At 44.4% G+C, this 5,638-nt stretch overlaps 1 long non-coding RNA gene across 1 annotated transcript; it reads left to right on the forward strand.

Annotated features, from left to right (window-relative positions):
• The first annotated feature begins 1,732 nt into the window (after positions 1 to 1,732).
• On the forward strand, positions 1,733 to 3,863 carry LOC122709558. The gene is made up of 3 exons (XR_006345571.1): positions 1,733 to 2,508; positions 2,660 to 2,721; positions 3,683 to 3,863. It is a non-coding gene; the product is annotated as an uncharacterized LOC122709558 (long non-coding RNA).
• The last annotated feature ends 1,775 nt before the right edge of the window (positions 3,864 to 5,638 follow it).

Consider the following 5,638-nt stretch of genomic DNA (forward strand, 5'->3'; position numbering starts at 1 on the left):
AGTTGACACGTAAATAATCATTATGGCCACTTTCTGAGTTTTCTTCGCCTCCTCTGGCTGTCCCAGGTTGTGTTGCTTCTATCAGTGATGATGCTTTCAAATGCAAAGTCACAAAAACAATCTGTTCAAACAGGATGCAACTCTAAGGGGAACTTATTGGCTCTTGTAACTGAAGAATCCACAGCAGACCAGGTTGAGGTCTGACTCACTTCAGGTTTGTACCTCACCTCTCCCTTGGTTCTCTTAGCTCCACCTTCCCTGTGTTGATTTTATCTTCAGACAGGCTTCCCCCAAGATTATAAGATGGTTGACGTGCTTTCTTATTCACACCCAAGAGGAAAGAGAGCAGGCGCATCCCTCCTAGAACAGACCAGAAAGAGCACCAAGCTTGTCTCTGCGTGGCTTGGTCTTGACATCACGTGGCCAAAGGAATAGCCTGCTCTGATTGGCTTAGGTCTGCCCACCCCTTGACCTATCCCAGAGCAAGGGGATAAGATTTCCCTGACTGGCATCTAGTTAGGGGTCTTCCCTGGAGCCAGGATCAATCCCAGCCAAACAAGTAGCTGCTACACAGTGGCCGAGGGGTGGTCTGGATGTGGACGATAACCTTAGATCTCTGCATCAGTCTCTGAAGCTTGCAGTTGCAGGGCCCAAGTCTAGGGCACATGTAGAGCTGCAGCCTGCGGGGCTTGTGCCCACTGGGGCTGAGTGGTCTCAGCCTGTGGGGTCATAGGCAGCAGAGAGGACAGCTGCCCAGAAAGAGAGGTGTGTTCCCTTGGATGTCAGGGCAGAGTGAGTCCAGCGTGGAGGGGTCGGTGGTGGCCAACAAGCTGGCAGCTGTGTGCTCACTTTCAACTTCCTTGTTTCTAAACTGTTTGCCTCCCTGCCCCTAAGGGAGTGATCTCAGAACTGAACTCCTAGCAGCCAACTTTACCACTGTCAGCGTACGAGCAGGGCTGTGACGCTGCCAAGAGGAGTGAGTCACGCTGCTCTGGTTGGGATGGTTTGGTGGGGACAAAGAATGCAGGAGGAAGGTGACTGGAAAGCTTGTGGGGGCAGTCCCTGGGGAGGGGGTTATCTCTGAGAGTCCCATCTGGAATTTTTTATTATTATTATTATTTTTAATTTTGGCAAAAAGAGGAAAAATAATAAAAATTCTGTAGGAATGTATATATGTATGTGTGTGTGTGTGTGTGTGTGTGTGTGTATATATATATATATATAGATAGATAGATAGATAGATAGATATAAAATGTATGTATGCTAATTCACTTCAGTCATGTCCGACTCTTTGCAACCCTGTAGACTGTAGACCACTAGGCTTCTCTGTCCATGAGGATTCTCCAGGCAAGAGTACTGGAGTGGGTTGCCTTGCCCTTCTCCAGGGGATCTTCCTGACCCAGGGATCGGACCCATGTCTCTTATGTCTCCCTGCATTGGCAGATGGGTTCTTTACCACTAGCACCACCTGGGAAGCCTATATATATACATATATATGTATATACATACATATATATATATATTATTACGTGTGCATGCGTGCATGTTAAGTTGCTTTAGACGTGTGCAGCTCTGTGCGATGCAGCGGACTGCAGCCTGCCAGGCTCCTCTGTCCATGGGATTCTCCAGGCAAAAATACTGGAGTGGGTTAGCATGCCCTCCTCCACAGGATCTTCCCGACCCAGGATTGAACCGTATATATGTTGTATACATATATGAAACTGATTTACTTTCCTCTATACCTGACACTAATACAACATTGTAAATCAACTATATGCCAATAACATTTTTTAAAAAGATTCTACCTTGGGCAAAAGTAGAAATCATAAAGAAAGATTCTGATTTTGATGAAAAAAGAAAGAAAGGAAAAGGGGGGGGAGTAAGTGAAGTGTCAGGACTTTCATCCTAACAGTCTGTAAATGTCTCTTCTGCCCCTCCCTCTGTGCTGCTGCTGCAGTGCCTTGCACTGGCCTGTCACTCAGGATGTCACAGGTGGGGGATGCTTCACTTTGCTGAAAAGCTCAGGTTCTTTGCACAGAGTTGTCTCCAATCTGGGGTGGGGAAGTGCCCTCTGGTCAGCTCAGCTCAACCATGGACCCTCAGCCTCCCTATCAGCCACTGAACAGTGAGGATCTTCCACTGTCTGAGCCAACACGCATCAACATTGTGTTGAAGAGACCAGCACGCGGGACCTGGGATTACAGGAGGAAAATCAGCAGAGTTTTTCTTTTGCCTGAGTACAGTTAGAGAGAGAGGCATTTGGGGCAAAACACCGCTGGATTTAAACAAGGATGCTGTCATATAAACAGGCACATCGTTCTAAACTGAGCAAGAAAAAAAATTATTCTGCTGATTACCAATAGAATACCTTATGACTGACAAAGGCTTTGGCTTCTCTCATGTCATTGACTTCTTTCTCATGACAGCCTAGAAAACAAAAGCATTGGAAGCCGTCTTACAGAACAGAAAACTGAGGCAGAGAAGTCTAGAGAATTGCTTCAAGTTACAGTAAGTCCCCTGCATGGTTTAGTTGCTCAATCATGTCCTACTCCGAAATCTCATGGGATTCTCCAGGCAAGAGTGCTAGTGTGGGTTGCCATTTCTTTCTCCAGGGGATCTTTCGGACCCAGGAATCGAACTCAAGTCTTCTGCATTGCAGGTGGATTCTTTACAGACTGAGCCACCAGGACCTTCAAGTTGCAAAATTCCAAAGATGCTAATGTGAGTGCCAGCCCCTGTATGCCAGCTACTATACTGTACTACTATACTTTTCAAGGTACTGTACTGTCAGATTACAAATGTTTTCTTTACTTTTTGTGTTTTTTTTATATATACTATTTGTGTGAAAAGTATTATAAACCTATTACAGTACAGTACTATACTAATTGTGTTAGTTGGGTACCTAGGCTAACTTTGTTGACTTACAAACAAATTGGATTTATGAACACACTCTCGGAATGGAATTCATTCATACATAGGGGACTTACTGTATATAGTTACTAAGAGAAGCCTCTACTTAAATTTAGATCTGCTAACTCTAAATCCCCACCACTTTTTTTCCAATGTTTAAGAGTAACACTTTGGCGGTTGGGGGGGTGGCTATCAATATAGCTGCTGCTGCTGCTAAGTCACTTCAGTCGTGTCTGACTCTGTGCGACCCCGTAGACGGCAGCCCACCAGGCTCCACCGTCCCTGGGATTCTCCGGGCAAGAATACTGGGATGGGTTGCCATTTCCTTCTCCAATATCAATATAGCAAATGTTAGGTAAGGCATGTGCCCCAGAATGGATTATACAAGTCTCACTAGCCCCTTTCACCCACTGGTTTCTTCTCGTGCTTCATGGCTTAGCTTGCTAATGCAGGAGTCACATGTTCCTCTTGTCTTTATTCTCCTGGTTTAATCAGGAAAACGAGTCAGAAGAACTGCAATGATTAGCCTGGGATCATTAGAAGAGGAAAGAATTTATATTCACAGTGACTGTATTTCTAGTCCATTGATTAGGCAATTTTGCTTTTATAAATCAATTGGGGTGATTGCTATGCTAAATAAAATGTAGAATTGCTATCACAAGGAAAACATAAATTATTAGCTTTAAAATACAGACTGTCTATGCCTGCAGTTAGGTTTCCTATGGAATATTTCCTATTTTCTCATCCTGATTCCTGTCTTGGTTTTCTCCAGAGGTGCCCTTAGAGGATCCTTAGCTCTGTTGTGGACCGACAACATGGGGCATCCTGATGTGCGTGGCTGCCTGAGTGTGTGCTCAGTCACTTCAGTCGTGTCCAACTCTTTGTGACCCTATGGACTGTAGCCCGCCAGGCTTCTCTGTCCATGGGATTCTCCAGGCAAGAGCACTGGAGTGGATTGCCATGCCTTCCTCCAGGGGATCTTCCTGACCCAGGGATCGTACCCATTCTCCTGCATCTTCTGCACTGCAAGCGGATTCTTCATGGCTGAGCAACTGGGGAAGCGCTAGGTATCCTGATATGTAACATTATTACTTAAGGTCCCTTGACAGCTCCCTGGTGGATGCAGGGTGGGGTTCAAAGTCAACACAAGGGACTTTAAGACAATACCACTGCCACACATACCTTCACTCTGCAGCTCCAATCCAGAAGGCAAGATGATTTTTTTTTTAAATATACACAATCACCTTTGGAGGTTCTAGTAACAACTACACCAACATCCTCATCTCTTATAAATGAGTTACATTTTTTTCTTAGGGTATACAGAGGTCATTTCATAAATTGCACATTTCACACTGATTAATCTCGGTGGATTGCCTCTTGCTACAGCAAATATGATAATGTCCAACAATTGTAATGAATAATCATGGAACTTTATGCCATAAGAGGATGCTTTAAAAGCTAAATAATCATTTTTAAGAGGACACTAGAAGATTGAAGAGGGCAGAATGGAGATGGAAGAAAGAGGAGAAAACAGAAAAACAGCAATGAAGGAAGTGCTCAGGGGACTAAAGCGTTGACAAGCCAGAGTTTAGGCTTTCAGAACAAAGAAGGAGGCATTTGGCTTCAATAAGATGGGATCTGATGGATTCTAGAGACCAGAAGTTTTATGAATTAATTTATTCAATAAACATTCATTGTATGCATCCTATGTGTTAAGGCTTTGAGGATTTTAGATTGTTATCATGTTTTTAAGTTCTGGCAGGCTTGTAGCCTACAGAAAAAGGACTGAAGCACAACAGACATTTAATGAGTAAAAAGAGAAAGGAGAAAGAAAAAGCAGAAATGGGGACTTTCCTGGTGGTCCAGAGGTTTAAGACTCTGAACTTCCAGTGCAGGTGGTGTGGGTTGTATCCCTGGTCAGGGAACTAAGATCCCACATGCCACCTGGTATTCCAAGTGACCAAATGATATGGCCAAAAACTTTAAAAACTTTTTTGAATAAATAGAAAAAAAGCAAAAATGGAAGAAAGTAGCAACAGCAGCCAATGCAAACAAGACCCCCATTGCAAGCCCTGATTTTTCCCAGAAAAAATATGTATAACATTTTGTAAATGCTTTCCCAGTTTTCCTCAGGAAAGTCAGGCAGTCTTAGGCACAAGCATATGACACAACTTTTGTGAGTCCGTCCCTCCAGCAGATACTGATTATGAGGAACAAAACTCAGATCCTGTTCTCAAAGAACTTAGAATCTACTTGCAAATTTTGAACTAACATACATTAAATTATAGATCCCACCTAAGATGACGTTCAAGCAGGTCAAGGGAGGCCTGATGCATACTTTGGCTGCAAGGTTCAAAGAAGGGAGCAAGTCAAGCTGGTGATGGAAGGGAAAGGAAGATTTCATGGAAAGGATGGGTTCCAGGAGGTACCCTGGAGGTGGGGGGACCACTACATCAGACGGAGCAAAAATAAGCGTCTCGTATGTGGGGACCAAGCAGAATCTGTGACTCCTAACTGAAAGATAATTACTGGGGAGTAATGGGACATGAAGTCTGACTATAGCATCAGGGGGAATTTCCAAAGGCCCTGAAACTCATGTATGAGAAGACGTCAGGGGTCCAAGGGTGTCTGTCATGACAGCAGTGTCGGGAGAAGTCACTGGGGCAGAGGTTTTCATGAAGGATGGAACTGCGGCTCGGGCGTGTGGAGTTAAGGCCGCTGACAGGCC

The sequence above is a fragment of the Cervus elaphus genome, chromosome 15 (assembly GCF_910594005.1).
Source record: "Cervus elaphus chromosome 15, mCerEla1.1, whole genome shotgun sequence".
Taxonomy (NCBI): Eukaryota; Metazoa; Chordata; class Mammalia; order Artiodactyla; family Cervidae; genus Cervus; species Cervus elaphus.